This window comes from Bos javanicus, chromosome 3 (genome assembly GCF_032452875.1).
Source record: "Bos javanicus breed banteng chromosome 3, ARS-OSU_banteng_1.0, whole genome shotgun sequence".
NCBI lineage: Eukaryota > Metazoa > Chordata > Mammalia > Artiodactyla > Bovidae > Bos > Bos javanicus.
The window spans coordinates 45306184-45327714 of NC_083870.1; the positions used below are offsets into that span (position 1 = coordinate 45306184).

The 21531-nt window shown below is 38.7% G+C and overlaps 1 long non-coding RNA gene across 1 annotated transcript in view; it reads right to left on the bottom strand.

Moving 5' to 3' along the window:
- LOC133244242 (uncharacterized) overlaps positions 1-12856 on the bottom strand; it is a 29565-nt gene extending 16709 nt beyond the window's left edge. The window contains exons 1-2 of the long non-coding RNA XR_009735339.1: positions 11466-12856; positions 10964-11010 (exon numbers count right to left, since the gene is read on the bottom strand). This is a non-coding gene — a long non-coding RNA (uncharacterized LOC133244242). The remainder of the gene's footprint in view (positions 1-10963; positions 11011-11465) is intronic.
- Between the last annotated feature and the right edge of the window lie 8675 nt (positions 12857-21531).

Sequence of the window (21531 nt, forward strand, 5' to 3'; positions counted from 1 at the left end):
ACCTGGAAATGCCACATAATACTCCTACTCAGGAGTATTCTAAAAAAAAAAAAGTTCATCAGCCAGAACTTTAAGGGAAAAAAATCCACTGATTTGCAGTGTTTGCAAATATGAGTGTAAATTCATATTTACACTCAAATATGAGTATAAATACTCCCACTGTGACTGATTTTAAGTTGAATGTGGATTTAGAAAGAAATGCAAACCATCATATAGCATTTTTATAGTATAACGACAATAGACAGGAATACCCTCAAGAAATCCATGCCAAGAAAATATAGTGAACTAATTAGGAAGTGATGCTTTTTGAGTATTTATTACCTTACATGTTTAAACTGAATTTCTTAATTTATATCATTTAGTTGTTAATAACGGCTATTTTCAACTATTAGCTCCCCAAATTTGTGCCTTGTAAGAGTCAGTACAAGCTAGCTTCAGGGCACCACTGTGACCAGTTTATTAGGGAAAGCAAATATGACCGTTCCTGTCTTTAAAGGTAGGAGGGAATACAGTCCTGCTCTACATTTAGAATGACTACTTTAGTTTCCATGCTAGTTTTGACTATCCATTTAAAATCATATATATTTTCAAAATTCTAGTGAGATATTGAAGACGGGGCTAATTAATTGAAGTTAATTAGACTTAAGCAGAAGAGTAGATGATCCAGGATTACTCACTGAATGGCTCAGTTAGCTGACACTATCAACTACTAGAGGAACAGGAACAAATTTATTCATCTTTGAACTCAGTTTCTAGTGGAGTACCTGAATAGGTTCTTAATAAATGTTTGTATGAATAAACTAAAGCTAGTAGTATATACTATTTTCTGATTCATGTTTAGACAGAGGAGCCTGGTTTGGTACAGTCCATGAGGTGGTGAGAGTTGACACAACTTAGAGATTGAACAACAATAACAATTTGCAACAAAATGCTAAAGAATCAGGATGTCAATGCACTGTTAAGATGCTAGAATATTAGATGCAACTACTTTAGAATGGAAGAGCAATTTCTTTTTTTTTAATTTATTTTAATTGGAGGCTAATTACTTTACAATATTGTAGAGGTTTTGGCCATACATTGACATGAATCAGCCATGGGTGTACATGTGTCCCCCATCCTAAACTCCCCTCCCACCTCCCTCCCCATCCCATCCCTCAGGGTCATCCCAGTGTGCCAGCCCTGAGCACCCTGTCTCATGCATCAAACCTTGAATGGTGATCTGTTTCACATATGATAATATACATGTTTCAATGCTATTCTCTCAAATTATCTCACCCTCACCCTCTCCCACAGAGTCTGAAAGACTGTTCTTTACATCCGTGTCTCTTTTGCTGTCTCGCATATAGGGTCATTGTTACCATCTTTCTAAATTCCATATATATGTGTTAGTATACTGTATTGGTGTTTTTCTTTCTGACTTACTTAACTCTGTATAAGAGGCTCCAATTTCACCCACCTCATTAGAACTGATTCAAATGCATTCTTTTTGATGACTGAGTAAGATTCCATTGTGTATATGTACCACAGCTTTCTTATCCATTCGTCTGCTGATGCACATCTAGGTTGCATCCATGTCCTGGCTATTGTAAACAGTGCTGTGATGAACATTGGGGTACACATGTCTCTTTCAATTCTGGTTTACTCAGTGTGTATGCCCAGCAGTGTGATTGCTGGGTCATATGGCAGTTCTATTTCCAGTTTTTTAAGGAATCTCCACACTGTTCTCCATAGTGGCTGTACTAGTTTGCATTCCCACCAACAGTGTAAGAGGGTTACCTTTTCTCCACACCCTCTCCAACATTTATTGTTTGTAGACTTTTGGATAGCAGCCATTCTGACCGGCATGAGATGGTACTTCATCGTGGTTTTGATTTGCATTTCTCTGATAATGAGTGATGTTGAGCATCTTTTCATGTGTTTGTTACCCATCTATATGTCTTCTTTAGAAATATCTGTTTATTTCTTTTGTCTGTTTTTTGATTGGGTCATTTATTTTTCTGGAATTGAGCTGCAGGAGCTGCTTGTATATTTTTGAGATTAATTCTTTGTCAGTTGCTTCATTTGCTATTATTTTCTCCCATTCTGGAGGCTGTCTTTTCACCTTGCTTACAGTTTCCTTTGTTGTGCAAAAGCTTTTACGTTTAATTAGGTCTCATTTATTTATTTTTGGTTTTATTTCCATTACTCTGGGAGTTGGGTCATAGAAGATCCTACTGTTTCATTCTTTTACAAGTGGTTGACCAATTTTCCCAGCATCACTTGTTGAAGAGATTGTCTTTCCTCCATTGTATATTCTTGGCTCCTTTGTCAAAGATAAGGTGTCCATAGGTGCATGGATTTATCTCTGGGCTTTCTACTTTGTTCCATTGATCTATATTTCTGTCTTTGTGAAAGTATCATACTGCCTTGATGACTATAGCTTTGTAGTATAGTCTGAAGTGAGGCAGGTTGATTCCTCCAGTTCCATTCTTTATCAAGAATGCTTTGGCTATTCGAGGGTTTTTGTATTTTCATACAAATTGTGAAATTATTTTTTCTAGTTTTCTGAAAAATACCATTGGTAGCTTGATAGGGATTGCATTGAATCTATAGATTGCTTTGGGTAGTATACTCATTTTAACTATATTGATTCTTCTGATGCATGAACATGGTATATTTCTCCATCTATTTGTTTCTTTGGTCCTTTTGACTATGAAAAAACTTTTCTTGTAATGAATCTCTAATAGTGCAATTCATATATTTAGGCATGTTTTCTGACCTCTTAGATTGTAAAATATGACTGTTTTACCATCTGATCTAAGCATAAACATGTATTTTCATGCATGTATTTGCTAAAGTAACAATGGACTTGAGTGTAATTTTGGTCTGCTTCTAATCTATGCTGGTATTCATTTTCTCAACACACTGTCTACAGTTGTCATAGTTGGTGACAGAAAGGTAGGTCATTTAATGAAAATCTTTGTTTTTCATCAGCGTTGTCTTGTAAAAGGTTTTAAAATGTGAAACATTCACTGAAATAATATTTAAGGGAAACTGGATATTTTTCTTTAATCATTTGTTTCTCTTCTGAGCATAACAATTTCTGCCTATGGAGTCAACTGGACTCAAACTGTAGTAGTCAGATAACTGTATTTTCTCTTTGGAATCACTAACATATCACCTTCCTTTAAAAACAACCACCCTTACCCCAAAGCTCCCTTTGGTATATTTTCAAATTATTTATTTATTAAATATGATTCTCTACTTCAAAACAATTTATTCCTTCCTCTCCCCACTCCCACCTTCCCTTGCTCTTTCATTCTTTCCTTTACTCTCCTTCCCTTCCTTCTCTCCTTCCTTTTTTCTATACCTTTCTTCTTTTCTTTTACTTTTATTCCCACCACTTTGGACACATTTTGCTAGCACATCAGTATTTTAAAGTTTTCTGAACTTTATAACAACAAGCTCATGAACTTGACCTTATTCTTCCTGCACCTCTAGTGATAGTCCACTTTCCTCTTAAAATCTTTCCAGCATTATTATCGTAGGGTAATTTTTTTCTGCAAGTAAGGTACGTCTGTTCTTTTCAACACACATTAATTTATCAGACGCAAAGCAATGTTTTCAAGGATCCTGTTACATGTATCAATCAGGGTTCAATAAGAGAAGCAGAACCATTAGGAGACACACACACTCACACACACACACATCACATGTTTACATACAAAGGGATTTGTAATAGGGATTTAGTCTTATATATAGCTAGTTATGCACCCTCTATAAGGCTGTTATCTTTGTGTCTGATGTTGTCTTGAAGTCCACCAGCAGGCAGTCAAAAAGGGAAGATGAATGTACTGTGCGGTATCAAGCATAATCTAGAATCCATAGGCATAGGCTGCAAATTCTCAAAAAGAGAGTGAAGCCCATAGTATTACATTGGCCAAAAAGTTCTTTTGGGTTTCCCATAACATCTTATGGAAAATCCAAAAGAACTTTTTAGCTACCCCAATATTCATTACCTTTGTCTTTGGTGTATGAGTGACTTTCAAAAACCAAGGCCCTTCATCATATTCCCAGCAGTTGAAGAAGCTGGAGGAGCTAGAGGAAAGTTGGTTAGTTTCACACCCAGTACTGCCATATGTCAAGGAGGTATGTCAGTGGATTAATGATAATGTATGTGAGCTACAAAAATGGCAGCTCCTTCCTTTCTCCCTTCCAAATTTCATAAGAATCTCCCTGTGGCCCACACTAACCAGAAACATACACAAAAGAGAATGTTGGGCACTGAATCAGTCCTAGCTGAACTGACACATGACAAAGCCACCAGTTTGTAGAGATGTCATTTTCGTAAGTGCCCTTTCCTCTACACCTGCATCCAGTCTATCACATGTTCTATCAATCCTACCTCCAAAGCATATTCTAAATTCATCTCTTCCTTTCCACCTCTATTTCTACTAATTAGAACAAGTCATCTTCTCTCACATGCAGTACTGCAGTCGGTTCAATTGTTCTCTCTTCATTTTTACATGTCTCCAATCTTTCTCTAAAAAGCAGCTGAAAGAAGCCTGGCATGCCTCTGCCCTCTTTAAAACATATCAAATAACTTGTCACCCATACAATAAAATCCACATTCTATGACAACACAATGCCCAATATGATACAGGATCTCACCCCAGTTTCATCTCAGGTCACTCTCCTCTTCATTCACTAAGTTCCAGTCACAACGATTTCCTCTTGATTCATTCATTAAACCCTCTGAGAATGTTCCCACTTGAGGCATTGGCACATACAATTTTCTTTGCCAGGAACTGTATTCTCTCAGTTTTTCATCATACTGTCGTTTTATCCTTCAGAAATATCACATTCTCAGTAAAGCCTTGCTTGAACACACAATTCAGAATGGGCATCCCCCTTCAATTCTCCAAATGTTTTGACACTCATCACATTATTATAATTTATAATTATATAGTTATCTATATCTATTTTTAAAATATATTCCTGTCTTCCCTCATAAGACTATACATTTTTTAAAGGACAGAAGTCATACCTTTTCTGACCATTATCGTATACCTAGAATCTAACTCAGGATCTGGCAGTAAATATGTGAAACTCATGAATGGATGTGTCATTCCTGGACTGAATGAATTTATACCAAATTACCCGCTTAATTTCATAAGCAAGAAAAAATAGAGAAGAGACATATTTACAACTGTACTAGAAACAGCAGGGACTATTTCAGAGATTTACAGCATATCCACTAAATGATTATGTTGTACAATCATTAAACTGATTTTTATTTAAAAAATCATGTGAAATAGAGAAACTACTTATGATACAATGTTAAATTAAAAACCAAGGTAAGACACATTGAATATGATTAAATCCAGGTTGTAAAAAGATATATGGGAAAGCAAGAGAAGGGAAATGTACCAGTATGTTAGTGTTGCTTTATTGGGATCATAAGATATTGATGTTTTCCCTTGGGCTTTTTTTAATATAACAATAAAAGACAAAATAGAGAGTCTAACATTTTTATGTCATTAGTTTACAGAGCAGTTTCACAAATATTATTTTAAATGATATTCAGTAATCCTACAGGATGTTTAGAAATGTACATGAAATCTCCATTGTACAATCAGGAAACTAAAGGTCACATAGATGTTAGTTGCCAAAGTCATGCCATGGCAGTGGTAGAGCCAACATTCTAACCAAGGTAGACTCTGAGATTGCAATTTCAAAGCCCTCTCTAATTTAGCTCACTGTGTGTGTGCATGCTGAGTTGCTTCAGTCCTGTCTGACTCTTTGCAACCTATGGACTATAGCCCTCCAGACTCCTCTGTCCATGGGATTCTCCAGGTGAGAATACTATAGTGGGTTGTCCTCCAGGGGACCTTCCCGACTCAGGGATTGAACCTGCATCTCTTATGTCTCTCCTGCATTGACAGGCAGGTTCTTTACTGCTACCTTAGCTCACTGCCTTCTAGATAATATATAAGGGCAGTAGAACACTGAAGACCATTGTCTAGTATGGGGATGGTGACTATGATGCCACCTCCCACCTCCATACCACAGGAGAAACTGCTGAACCACTGTGCCATTCTTTCCTGCTCAGCCCAGACGTAACTGCAAAATCCTTCTTAACACAAAATTCCACCAATCACCAGTAAAATGATACATGTTGACTACTGAGAATCTAAGTCATCTAAAAAAATAAGAGAATAAAAGCAGGACAACTGCACAAAAGAGAATGAGGCCAAAAAATACATCAAATTCATTGGACATGAAAACAAGTAAACTCAGTGAGTGAGTGATTTTATGAAATCATCATTTGGGCTCAACACAGCTAATGGGAATAATAATCAAACTTTACTGAAATTCTGAAATGTAATGGTCAAGGTGGACAAGATATTAGCAATAAATTACAGTGGAGAACATGTTATATATTATTTGTCATATATGTTAAAGTTGTAACAGGGATTAAAAATCAATGATAAGAAAAATAAGTGCTGCAGAGTATGGTAAAGTTTAGGAAATTGAAACTTCACTGTGCTATCTGAAAACTTTCATATGGGTGTAGGGGAACTGGAGACAGACTCTCTGGTGGCTCAGATGGTAAAGAACACGCCTGCAATGCAGAAGAGCTGGGTTCAATCCTTAGGTCAGGAAAATCCTTTGGAGAAGGGAATAGCAACCCACTCTAGTATTCTTGCCTGGAGAATTCTATGGACAGAGGAACCTGGCAGGCTACAGTCCATGGGGTCACAATGAGTCAAACATGACTGAGCGACAAACACTTGCATTTTCTAAAAGAGGAGCATTATCCAAATAAACAAAAAGAAAGATATTCCAGGTGAAGACATTGGCCTATATTTTGTGTAGAGTGCAAATTCTACACTGTAAAAGTAGAATAGACAAGATATCGATATAAAAATGAGTAGAATTCTAGCCGTACAATGACAGAATTTAGGACTGAAGAGGAATTCCATGTACTACAATCATTATTCTTGGTTCCATTTCCTCACTACGAGTGAGTCTAAAGGTCAGAGAGAAGATATACTTTGACAGTGCTTATATGTCAGTTAGAATAAATAATATAATCCAATTCTCTCAACTCCCACTCTAAAGCTTCATTCACTTCCTGATAGGACTTTTAGTTAATTTGGACATGAAAAATGGTAGGAGAGGTAGCAATGCTCAGACAGATAAAGCTTGAATTTTTTTTTTTTTTAAGTAATGGAGAACCACAGAATATTTTAGAGCACCACGGTGATACGATGAAAATGTTATGTTATAAAAATTATTCTGAAAGTGGTATTCAGGGCATGTAAGGATGACAGAGGGTACATTGGAGAATTTGCAACTGTCCATATCTGAAACAGTAAGGGCTTTACTAGGGTGGTAGTTGCAAACATAGGGAAAAGGCCAAATGAAATACAAGAAATACATCTACAAGATATATTAATCAGTGAAAATAAGAGGGAATTCAAATTCAAGTGTTTATCTATGTATTAGTATATATAATTACATCTATATATTAGAATTGCTTGCAAGCTAAGTTGCTTCAGTCACGTCTGACTCTTTGCGACCCCATGGACCTTAACCCAAGAGGCTCTTCTGTCCATGGGATTCTCTAGGCAAGAATACTGGAATGGGTTGCCGTGCCCTCCTCCAGAGGATCTTCCCAACCCAGGGATTGAACCCGAGTCTCTCAGGTCTCCTGCATTGGCAGGGAAGTTCTTTACTGCTAGAACCACTTGGGAAGCACATATATTAGAATCGTAAGGGATCAAAAGTAGCCAGGATCTGTTTGATAATGAATAGTTAGAAAGGTGATGAATTTGGTTTTGACATTTTGTATTTTGGTAAATCCACAACCTCTGGAGAAGGAAATGGCAACCTATTCCAGTATTCTTGCCTGGAGAATCCCCGTGAACAGAGGAGCCTGATGGGCTACATTCCATAGGGTTGCAAAAGAGTTGGACACGACTGAAGCAATTTAGCACACAAATTCACAACACTAAATGAAAACATCCTCAACAATAAGAAATTTTAAAAATTCCTTTTAAAAGAATAAAAAAGTTGAAGAAACATTTGAGATGAAATGAGATCTTAGCTAAAGCAGAATTTAGAAAGCTATTATCAATAGACTACTGAAAGTACCTAGGACAAAGTATATTGAAAGAGCATGGGGGCTTCTAAGTGAAAAAAAGGACAAGTGCTTTAAGCGTTTGGGAGCTCAATAAAAATTGATTTATTTTTTAGCACCTCACTGGGGTAGAGAAAACTATATTATTTTGAGGTAAAATGACAACATTAGAAGGCTCTGCTCTTCATACAGACATTTTACAACTCCAAATGTCTCTTCCATCTGTCACAAAAGTGGGTGGAACATACTGTACCATCTTAGAAATTTGAGGGCATTTATATAAAAAGTACTTGGGCAAATGGCAGTTTCTATCACAGTAGAAACATATGTAAAATTGTATAGTATTCTGGGAGAATTTTCCTTAGAATAAATTTGCTAGAGCAGTAGTCACAATCTGAAAGAGGCAAAGGAATTTCTGAGTCACATTTATGTTAAAGGATATAAACCCATTTCTGCATTTTGATCCAGAGGAATGGATAAGGAGAAGGGGGAAAGACTGGACAAAAGAGTTTCCTGGGTGAAAGTTTTGGAACTGTGGTGAAAAAATTAGTGAACTCTCCTAGGGAGTGCTGTAAGCTAGAGAGAAAGCTATAATTTCAGTACATTGGCTCAGGGCAGATGGCAACTTTATACTGGGAGACCAGTCCAGTCTCTCTGCTTTCCCAAATGATGGAGTAGTTGATAGACTTCTGTTTCTTACCTTAAATCTAGAGTTTCTAATTCAAGTCTTTCACCAGCATTGAATTTACCTTAAAATTTCAGTGTAATGAAAATCAATATATATGAGGCAAAGATAGGAAAAAAAGGAAATATCTTATTTCTAGCATATATATTGTTTTTGATTGGTATTTAGTAATTGATAGTTTTAGCTATCGGAGAAGGCAATGGCACCCCACTCCAGTATTCTTGCCTGGAAAATCCCATGGACGGAGGAACCTGGTAGGCTGCAGTCCATAGGGTTGATAAGAGTCGGACACAACTGAGCGACTTCACTTTCACTTTCATGCATTGGAGAAGGAAATGGCAACCCACTCCAGTGTTCTTGCCTGGAGAATCCCAGGGACGGGGGAGCCTGGTGGGCTGCCGTCTATGGGGTCACACAGAGTCAGACGCGACTGAAGTGACTTAGCAGCAGCAGCAGCAGTTTTAGCTATAATTTCTGCCTCTTTTGTTTTAATTACACCTGAGTTTTCAAAGCATTTCTTATGAAGTATTTTTTAATTAAATTAATTTAGGGACTTCCCTGGTAGTCTAGTGGTTAATACTTCACCTTCCAATCCTGGGGGTTCGGGTTCAATCCCTGGTCAGGAGCTAAAATCCCACAGGCCTCATGGTTAAAAACCCAAAACATAAAACAGAAGCAATAGATTGACAAATTCGATAAACACTTTACAAATGGTCCACATCAAAAAAAACTTTTACAAAATTAACTTAGAAAGTTTGACCTACTTTTAAGTTCTCCTTTTATTTTTCTCTGGAAATTAAAATTAGATGTTTGGATCTCTGTTTAATAAACACAAACATTCAGGAGTGTGGTTTGTACATGAGCAACAACTTCTGTTTGGTAATTGGCATTTATCCTCTTTCTGGCGAATCACATTTGTACAGCTCAATTTAGAAACACTTCACTAGAAACACTGCCAATCCTAATATTATAATTTTAATATTTTTAAAAGCCACTGATTTTAAATAGCAGAAAGAAAAAAGTCATGACAGCTAAAAATGACATGGAGGTGAAATAGCTAGAATACCTCACCTTTCTCTTAAAAAGATAGTAAAACGACAGTGGGATCAGAGACGTTTCTTCATTCACATTTGATAAGCTCTAGACCTTACAGGATGTTCCAAATGCATTGCCATTTATTTCTGATAGAATGACTATAAAGTAGAAGTTCAATAAATATTTTTAGAATAAAAGAAGGGGAGAAGAGAGTCTCTCTATATATATACATAATATTTTTACAGTGGAAGTGTACAGATTGAGTTTTCCTTTTAAAGACATGAAATTCAGAAAACTAAAATGAAAGCTTTGTCAGGTGTAAACTTTATAATGAAATATTTAGCTTGATGCCAAGTCCAATGGGCTGCCAATTCACATGTCTATGTTAGCAACCCTAATATTTTTTTTTAAAGAAAACATCTTTTAAAATGTTTTCATTTATTCATCCACTTGTCCCCAAAATGAGACCCAAGGGATTGATGAGTGACCAACATCTGGTAGCTCTGGGGTAAACCAGATGACTGAGACTTCCACTCATGTCCTAGCATGTAACCAAAGCACTACCACCCGCCACGTAACCACAGGGCCACAACCGGCCACAGAACAGGCTCACCACTCAGCTCTGAAATGGTAGCAAGTCGCTGTTAGCTGAAACCAATAGCTGAAATTATCTTTAAATTTGTTACTTGGCTCTGTGCATACAAATAGAGGGAGAGATTGTGTACATGGATTGTGGAAAGGCGTTTTGGGTGCTTAAACTCATATTTGCAATGCACTTAGTATATGTATTTATAAGCATGAAGTATATGCAAGCTTTGTTTTATATATATATACATATATATACACACACACACGTATGTATGTGTATATATGTGTGTGTATGTATGTACTTTGTTTTGTTTTTGTTGTTAAATAAGAAGAGGGTTTAACATTTTTTTTCTCTTTAGGTTACAACTGTCAATTTGGTTTCTAAAGCCAGGTTGGTGTCTATGTCTGGTGTTTTGCCAGTTTATGGCAAGAGCAATAAAATGGGCTTTCAGTTTCTCACATTGGGAGGGCCTCACATCTCCTGGGATGTTAAGTCCAGGAACCTTTTGTGCTGTCTATAAAATACAGACCTAGTAAGTCAGCAACTGTGGAGCTGTCATCAGCAAGAGAGGGAGACCTAGAAGGAAAGGGCATGAATATTCATATAACAAATGCTGCCTAGAGAAACTGGGAAAATAAATGATAAACCAACATATTTGGCTGAGGTGTTACACATGATTGAAAGCAAAGACATTAAAATATGGATGGGTGGAAGGCATTTCAGGAGGAACTAGTCACCAGATGGTAAGTAATTCTAAAGCTCTTGTTCTTTGTATCTCTGACTTGGAAAAACGGTCATAGCGAAATGACCTCTGAAAACGATACTTTTCTGAAGGATCCTCAAATATAGAGTAAGTCCATGTTGATGCCAAACAAAAGGTTAAGCAGCACATTTGATTCCCTTTTATCCAAGGTATGAAATTCTTTGAAAACCAGGACTAGAAAGAGCTATTTCTATGAAAAAGTCATCCACATTTATTGTTTATGGAGTGAAACAGCACAATACAAAACAGACGTAAACCAAGACTTTACCTGGTGATTCCAGAAGCTTGTTTCCCACAGAGAGTTTTGGCCCAAGGCATTTTAAAATTAACTGACTGGGTCAAGGGGAAGGTACCTTTATAGCCTGAACTGGCTAAAACTGATCATAAACATGTCTGTGATGGCATAATAAACTTTTCACTCAAAGCCACTAGGCCAAGTAACTAGATTGTGAAAGTTACATTACACTTGAGTCCAGACTTCATAAGCAAATGACACACTGTAGGCTTCGTTCCTCAGAGAGAGTCCCTATTAATTCGAAGGGGGTATTCATTATAGGATTCAAGGTTCATATTATGCAAATTTAGGGGAAGTCAAGTCATAGTCAAAGATGACGATTTATATTAGTCTGGGTTTTTGGCTTTCTGGCTTTCTCTCTCCCTCTCTTTCTTTCTGTATGGACCATTGAACATCTTCTTTTAGGCTGTAGCTTCTGGAAATCAAACCAATACATATTAGAATAGGAGCCTAGCCTCTTCTCGATTTGGTACTTGCCTTTTGTGTTCTTTAAACTATTAACACACAAACGTGAAGCTGTAATCTGCCATCCACTACACCAGAAGCCCAAATTTTGTGTTGCTCTCCTCTTCAGATTGGTCTCCATTGAAGATTTTAAGTTCCTACTGAGATAGTATCAACTTTTTCCATCCACTTAGTTGGAACTTCTAAAGCCTTTTGGAGTCAGAGTCCACTCAGCTAGATTAAACGGAAGTGATCCTGACTCTGTTACCGACTATGCAAACTAAGTCAAGTCCCATAAAATTCTTGGGCTTCACTTTCTTCATCTATATAAGTACTAAATTCCCACTGAGGTTCTTTCCCACTTCCAAAGTTCTTTGATTTTGTGATGATATTCCAAAGGTTAAGATCAGTCTCAAGAACTGTACTGTTAGAAAAGGATTTAAGTAGATGTTCTTTAGAGGTGAACAGAAACATCAAAGGAGGTTTCCTTTGAGTGTGTGGGGTCATACAATCCAAGCATCACCTGAAATATTTGGAAACATGATTACAGATATCACTGTCCTTACTGACTGGGACTGCTATGTCTCTGGATGGGAAACTAGAATCATCTAATTGTACTGTGAAGTCACTCAATCATGCCCAATTCTTTGCAACCCACGGACTGCAGCCTACCAGGTTCCTCTGTCCATGGGATTTTCCAGGCAAGGATACTGGAATGGGTTGCCATTTCCTTCTCCAGGAGATCTTCCTGACCCAGGGATCGAATATGGGTCTCCTGAACTGCAGATTCTTTACTGACTGGGCTACCAGGGAAGCTCTTAATTGTACCCTTTTCTAATACACAGAAAGGATGGCCAAATTGGTACAGATTACAACTAAAGATACCTTTTGCTATTATGTGGAACCACCTTTTCCTTTTATTACTGACCACTAAGTAAATCTGTCTAAAACTATTATTTGCAGTTTCCTAAAGATACTACATAACTGGAAATAGTTTTTCAAGTAATTTTAGAATATTTTTATTGTAGATATTACATTAATATTGGTATTAATGGCATTATCACTGTTAGTATTCAGCTGTCTTGGTTTTTGTCATTGATAACTTGAAGCCTAGATAAACTTAAAGCTTAAGCCTAAATAAGTAAGAGAATTGTTTGAAATATATCAGTTTCAAAGATATCAATCTCCATACAGTTTTCAGAGTAATTTAGAAAATTACCAAAATTGAGATGCTGAGTTCTCAGTTCTTGTATAATTAGTAACAATTCTTTCATTTTCATAGACCCAAAAGCATTGAAATACTTTTAATTTTACATGTCTTTTACTTATATCAGTGGAGAGGCATATCCATCACTTAAGCCTTATGCTAACTCTCTTAACCTTCATATCAACTGTTTTTAGCAATACAGAAACTGACTCTGATAGGTTAAGGAATTTGTGAAATGCTAGTTTTTATTCTAACAGAAGTTTACCTGATTCAGGGCTAGAGCACTGGGACGACCTAGAGGGATGGTATGGGGAGGGCGGAGGGAGGAGGGTTCAGGATGGGGAACACATGTATACCTGTGGCTGATTCATTTTGATATTTGGCAAAACTAATACAATTATGTAAAGTTTAAAAATAAAATAAAATTAAAAAAAAATAAAAGACTATAATTTTGTCATTTATTCCTTCCCTGGTAGCTCAGCTGGTGAAGAATCTGCCAGCAATGCAGGAGACCCCGGTTAGATTTCTGGGTCTGGAAGATCCCCTGGAGAGGATAGGCTACACATTCCAGTATTCTTGGGCTTCCCTGGTGGCTCAGATGGTAAAGAAACTGCCTGCAATGCGGGAGACCTGGGTTTGATCCCTGGGTTGGGAAGATTCCCTGGAGGAGGGCATAGCAGCTCACTCCATTATTCTTTCCTGAAGAATCCCCATGGGAAGAGGAGCTTGGCAGACTACAGTCCATGGGGTCACAAAGAGTCAGATATGACTGAGCGACTAAGCACACACATATATTATTATAGGAACTGATGGCTCAGTGGTAAAGAATCCACCTGCCAATGCAAGAGATGTGTGTTTGATGCTTGGGTTGTGAAGATCCCCTGGAGAAGGCAATGGCAACCCACTTCAGTATTCTTGCCTGGGAAATCCCATGGGCAGAGGAGCATGTTGGGCTACAGTCCATGGGGTCGCAAAGAGTCAGACACAACTTAGTGACTAAACAATAACCTACTAGGTTATGAGAATTTGAAGTCAACAGAACAGAATCCCTGTCCTTTAGGACATAACAGCCTAGAGGGGGAGACATTCAGTAAAACAATTTTTATCATAGTGTGGGGAGGGTTATAAACCAGAGTAACATCATGAAAGAGAACCTAACTCAGGAGGGATTAGGGATGTACCAGCAGTCTTAGAGGTTGAGAAGGAGTTGGGGGAAAAAAGAGCATAGATCATAGTGCTGAAAAAGAGCTCTGTTCAAAGCTAAAAGAGTTCTTCATATGATAAGTAAAAGATACAAGGTTAGTGTTGGAAAAATGACCAGAAAGCCAGGTTAGGATCAATCTCAAAGAGTATTTTATACAATAGTGATAAGTTTGAATGTTATTTGGAAGCCAACAATGAGATATTGATGGATTTTAATCAGTCACGACAGTATGGAGAATACTTTCAAAGGAAAGAACTGAACTTAATATCAGCTATGAGTCTACAAAAGTCAGTCGATTAAATGATTAGATCTTGAACTCAGAAAGTTGCAGTGAAGATAGAAAGTCATGAGGTTAGGAGAGTGGACACATTTGATAAATATTAAAAGACCACAGGGACTTCTCTGGTGGTCCAGGGTGGTCCACTTTCAATGCAGAGGGCCATAATTTGATGATTGGGGAACTAGGATCGCATGTTCCACAAAGCACAGCTTTAAAATAAAAACAATAACAATAATAAAATAATTTTTTATAAAATAAATTTATTTTTAAAAAGTTACAATACATAGGATCTGGATATTGAGTGGACGTTTATAGAAACAAAGGGGGATATGGAGGGACATTTATGAACATTTTAGGTCTCTAGTTAGCCAAGGTAGAAAACAGGGAGAAAAAAACAATTTGAAAGTAGTAGTAACTCCGCCCACGTCCAAGGAGCAGCGGCTGCGCGGGCGCAGGAGGGCCTAGAGGAGCTACTCCACGTTCAAGGTCAGGAGGGGCGGCGGTGAGAAGATACCCATCATCCAAGGTAAGGAGCAGGGGCTGCGCTTTGATGAGGCAGCCGTGAATAGATACCCCACATCCAAGGTAAGAGAAACCCAAGTAAGACGGTAAGTGTTGTGAGAGGGCATCAGAGGGAAGACACAGTGAAACCATAATCACAGAAAACTAGTCAGTCTAATCACATGGACCACAGCCTTGTCTAACTCAATGAAACTAAGCCATGCCCGTGGGGCCACCCAAGATGGGTGGGTCATAGTGGAGAGATCTGACAGAATGTGGTCCACTGGAGAAGGGAATGGCAAACCACTTCAGTATTCTTGCCTTGAGAACCCCATCAGCAGTATGAAAAAGCAAAATGACAGGATACTGAAAGAGGAATTCCCCAGGTCAGTAGGTGCCCAATATACTACTGGAGATCAGTGGAGAAATAACTCCAGAAAGAATGAAGGGATGGAGCCAAAGCAAAAACAATACCCAGTTGTGGATGTGACTGGTGATAGAAGCAAAGTCCGATGCTGTAAAGAGCAATATTGCATAGGAACCTGGAATGTTAGGTCCATGAATCAAGGCAAATTGAAAGTGGTCAAACAGGAGATGGCAAGAGTGAACATCGACATTCTAGGAATCAGCGAACTAAAATGGACTGGAATGGGTGAATCTAACTCAGATGACCATTATATCAACTACTGTGGGCAGGAATCCCTTAGAAAAATGGAGTAGCCATCATGGTCAACAAAAAAGTCTGAAATGCAGGACTTGGATGCAATCTCAAAAACAACAGAATGATCTCTGTTCGTTTCCAAGACAAACCATTAGATATCACTGTAATCCAAGTCTATGCCCCAACCAGTAATGCTGAAGAAGCTGAAGTTGAACGGTTCTATGAAGACTTACAAGACCTTTTAGAACTAACACCCAAAAGAGATGTCCTTTTCATTATAGGGGACTAGAATGCAAAAGTAGGAAGTCAAGAAATACCTGGAGTAACAGGCAAATTTGGCCTTGGAGTACGGAATGAGCAGGGCAAAGGCTAATAGAGTTTTGCCAAGAGAACGTACTGGTCATAGCAAACACCCTCTTCCAACAACACAAGAAAAGACTCTACACATGGACATCACTAGATGGTCAACACTGAAATCAGATTGATTATATTCTTTGCAGCCAAAGATGGAGAAGCTCTATACAGTCAGCAAAAGCAAGACCGGGAGCTGACTGTGGCTCAGATCATGAACTCCTTATTGCTAAATTCAGACTTAAATTGAAGAAAGTAGGGGAAACCACTAGACCATTCAGGTATGATGTAAATCAAATCCCTTATGATTATACAGTGGAAGTGAGAAATAGATTTAAGGGACTAGATCTGATAGACAGAGTGCCTGATGAACTATGGAATGAGGTTCGTGACATTGTACAGGAGACAGGGATCAAGACATCCCCATGGAAAAGAAATGCAAAAAAGCAAAATGGCTGTCTGGGGAGGCCTTACAAATAGCTGTGAAAAGAAGAGAAGCGAAAAGCAAAGGAGAAAAGGAAAGATATAAGCATCTGAATGCAGAGTTCCAAAGAATAGCAAGGAGAGATAAGAAAGCCTTCCTCAGTGATCAATGTAAAGAAATAGAGGAAAACAACAGAATGGGAAACACTAGAGATCTCTTCAAGAAAATTAGAGATACCAAAGGAACGTTTCATGCAAAGATGGGCTCAATAAAGGACAGAAATGGTATGGACCTAACAGAACCAAAAGATAGTAAGAAGAGGTGGCAAGAATACACAGAAGAACTGTACAAAAATGATCTTCATGACCAAGATAATCACGATGGTGTGATCACGCACCTAAATCCAGACATCCTGGAATGTGAAGTCAAGTGGGCCTTAGAAAGCATCACTACGAACAAAGCTAGTGGAGGTGATGGAATTCCAGTTGAGCTATTTCAAATCCTGAAAGATGATGCTGTGAGAGCACTGCACTCAATAATCCAGCAAATTTGGAAAACTCAGCAGTTTTTTTTTTTTTTACTCAGGACTGGTAAAGGTCAGTTTTCATTCCAATCCCTAAGAAAGGCAATGCCAAAGAATGCTCCAACTACTACACAATTGCACTCATCTTACACGCTAGTAAAGTAATGCTCAAAATTCTCCAAGCCAGGCTTCAGCAATATGTGAACCGTGAACTTCCAGATGTTCAAGCTGGTTTTAGAAAAGGCAGAGGAACCCGAGATCAAATTGCCAACATCCGCTGGATCATGGAAAAAGCAAGAGAGTTCCAGGAAAACATCTATTTCTGCTTTATTGACTATGCCAAAGCCTTTGACTGCGTGGATCACAATACACTGTGGAAAATTCTGAAAGAGATGGGTATACCAGAACACCTGATCTGCCTCTTGAGAAACCTAGATGCAGGTCAGGAAGCACCAGTTAGAACTGGACATGGAACAACAGACTGGTTCCACATAGGAAAAGGAGTACATCAAGGCTGTATATTGTCACCCTGCTTATTTAACGTCTATGCAGAGTACATCATGAGAAATGCTGGGCTGGATGAAGCACAAGCTGGAATCAAGATTGCCAGGAGAAATATCAATAACCTCAGATATGCAGATGACACCACCCTTATGGAGAAAGTGAAGAGGAACTAAAAAGCCTCTTGATGAAAGTGAAAGAGGAGAGTGAAAAAGTTGGCTTAATGCTCAACATTCAGAAAATGAAGATCATGGTATCTGGTCCCATCACTTCAAGGGAAATAGATGGGGAAACAGTGGAAACAGTGTCAGACTTTATTTTGGGGGGTTCAAAAATCACTGCAGATGATGATTGCAGACATGCAATTGAAAGACACTTACTCCTTAGAAGGAAAGTTATGACCAACCCAGACAGCATATTCAAAAGCAGAGACATTACTTTGCCAACAAAGGTCCATCTAGTCAAGGCTATGTTTTTTCCAGTGGTCATGTATGGATGTGAGAGTTGGACTGTGAAGAAAGCTGAGCGCTGAAGAATTGATGCTTTTGAACTGTGGTGTTGGAGAAGACTTTTGAGAGTCCCTTGGACTGCAGGGAGATCCAACCAGTCCATTCTAAAGGAGATCAGTCCCGGGTATTCTTTGGAAGCAATGATGCTAAAGCTGAAACCCAGTACTTTGGCCACCTCATGCGAAGAGTTGACTCATTGGAAAAGACTCTGATGCTGGGAGGGATTGGGGGCAGGAGGAGAAAGGACGACAGAGGATGAGATGGCTGGATGGCATCACCGACTCGATGGATGTGGGTTTGAATGATCTCCGGGAGTTGGTGATGGACAGGGAGGCCTGGCCTCCTGCAGTTCATGGGTTTACAAAGAGCTGGACATGACTGAATGACTGAACTGAACTGAACTGAATCTTGAGGTGCTCATGGGACCCCAAAGAGATCTACTCAAGCGCTTGAAACAAGTCTACTGAAAGCACTTGAATATTACAGTCTGGGACAAATGTATCTGGGAATCATTCATATATAAGAATAGAGGTGTAGATTAAAAAGAATCCAGAGGTAATGCACTGGTGGGAAAAGAGTTACATACCCTGTCCTGAGAAACAGGAAAATAGTCTTTGTTTGAGAAAAGGGAGCTGCTAATGGCATGTAATGGTAAGAACATACCTGCCTCTTAGGATAAGAAGACAAAATGAGTGTACAAAACCCTACCTCTTTCTCTTCCAGTCCTTAGTTCCACCTGCCATTGATGCATGTATGTGGATAGCAGACACTTCAGTTTGAACATCCAAGTTCCATCAACACCTGCTCCCCTACAAATGCCACCCGTTGCCACTGTTTGGACCCAGGGGACATGCACACTGGCAGCAAAGTCTCAGGTGAAGACCGTCATAGGGCAGAGGCTCAGTTTGGTCCCAGAATTAGAATTAGAGTGACTGAGCAAAGAAATACATTGGCCAAGTACCCAGAGAGTGGTGAGTGCATGTGGAAGTGTGGAAGAAGCTCCTAGGGCATGTCTCTTTTGTCCTGAGACTCCTCAGCCTTTTGAAAGGGTCATATCAAAACAGAGACACAAAGAACAACCTCTAATGCACAAAAGCAAGGGCAAGACGTCCCACATAGCCTGCTTTAGGGATAGTACTGGCCACAACAAACAGGATGTAAAACAGAGATATTTTTACAGAGCAATAGAAAAGGGTTTCAAGATTATAATATAAACTGCTATAGAGATGTCAAGTGAAAGATACAGGTTAAACGCTAAAAATGTCAAAAGAAAGAGGTATTCCTCAACTGAATGGATATTTCATAATATTATTGTTGTTCAGTCGCTAAGTCATGTTCAACTCTTTGGGACCCCATGAACTGCAACACGCCAGGCTCCTTTGTCCTCCACTATCTCCCTCAGTTTGCTTAAATTCATGTCCATTGGGTTGGTGATGCTATCTAACCATCACATCCTCTGCTGCTCTCTTCTCCATTTGCCTTCAATCATTCCAGCATCAGAGCATTTTCCAATAAGTCAGCATTTCACATCAGATGGTCAAAGTACTGGAGCTTCAGCTTTGCCATCAGTCCTTCCAGTGAATATTGAGGATTGATTTCCTTTAGGATTGACTGGTTTGATCTCCTGTGTCCAAGGGACTCTCAAGAGTCTTCTCTAGCATGATAGTTCGAAAGTATCAGTTCTTCAGAGCTCAACCCTCTTTATGGTCCAGCTCTCACATCCATACATAACTACTGGAAATACCAAAAGTCTATGGTTTTTTAAATCTTTGTCAGCAAAGTGATGTCTCTGCCTTCTAATATGCTATCCTGGTTTGTCATAGCTTTCCTTCCAAGGAGCAAGATTGTTTTAATTTCATGGTTGCAGTCACCATCCTCAGTGATTTTGGAGCCCAAGAGGAAAAAAAAAAATCTGTCACAGCTTCCACTTTTTCTCCTTCTGTTTCCAATGAAGTGCTGGGACCGGATGCCTTCATTTCAGTTTTCTGAATGTTGAGTTTCAAGCCAGCTTTTTCCTCTCCTTTTTAACCCTCATCAAGAGGTTCTTTAGTTCCTCACTGTCTGCCGTTAGAGTGGTGTCACGTGCATATCTGAGGTTGTAGATATTTCTCCCAGCAAAATTGATTCCAGCTTGTAATTCATTCAGACTGGCATTTCACATGATGTACTCTGCATATAAGTTATATAAACAGGGTGACAGTATACAGCCTTGTTGTATTCCTTTCTCAGTTTTGAATTTTGATTTTTTCCTGGGCTAGCAATACGTGGCAGATATTCTGTCTTGGCAGTGGCAGTGGCAGCCGGCCAGCGACAGGTCCCAATCAGTCACACTACCACGAGGGGAACAGTCATACAGTTGCCACCATTCTATATCCACACGAGCATTTTGTTTCTCACTTTCAGTATAGCAATCAATAAATTATATGAGATATTCAACACTTTATTATAAAATAAGCTTTGCCCACCTGCAGGTTAATCTAAATGTTCTGAGCACCCTTAAGTTCAGTTCAGTTCAGTCCAGTCGCTCAGTCGTGTCCGACTCTTTGCGACCCCATGAATCACAGCACGCCAGGCCTCCCTGTCCATCACCAACTCCCGGAATTCACTCAGACTCACGTCCGAGTCGGTGATGCCATCCAGCCATCTCATCCTCTGTCGTCCCCTTCTCCTCCTGCCCCCAATCCCTCCCAGCATCAGAGTCTTTGATGATTGCTAAGTTAGATGTACTACATGGATTTTCAACTTACAGTATTTTGTGTTTATGATGACATTTATGGTGGGACATAACTCCATCATAAACTGAGGGAGAGCTGTGCATAGAAAGCACTAAAACAATACTTAGAACCTTAAGTAATATGTAAGTATTACTTAAGTATTACATATTTATTAATATGTAAGCACTTACATTTATTATTGATTTCTCTCCACTAGGATCATAATTTTGAGAATTAACCAAGCTCCAGTAATCCTGGGGTCCTGTGAGCCCTCTACACCCAACTGTTCAGTAAAGCATGGTCTTTCTATGGCCATGATCTTGATACACTCTCACCTCCAGTTTGGCTCAGATGATATAGCTGATTTTCTGCCATTTATCTATTTACACTCTTTTTCTCTAGAATAACAGGAGTTTATTTTGTATCCTTATCCCTTTTATGAGGCCCTGACAAGCTCTTTAACTCTAGAGATTTCAATCCTGCTTCTTACACCTAGAGTACCTGGCTTTTTTCCATGTAGAATATACATCCAGCACTATGATGTTGAAAATCTGCCTGATTTATACAATGTCTGCTGGTTGCATTTTAATGTCTTATCGTCTCATGATGTGACAACAAAACCCAGAATCTGTGATGATCTAAAGTAAGGACTAGTAGGGTTTAATTTAAAAAAGAGAAATGGGCGAATTTAGGATCCATATCTATATCTATAGACAGGGA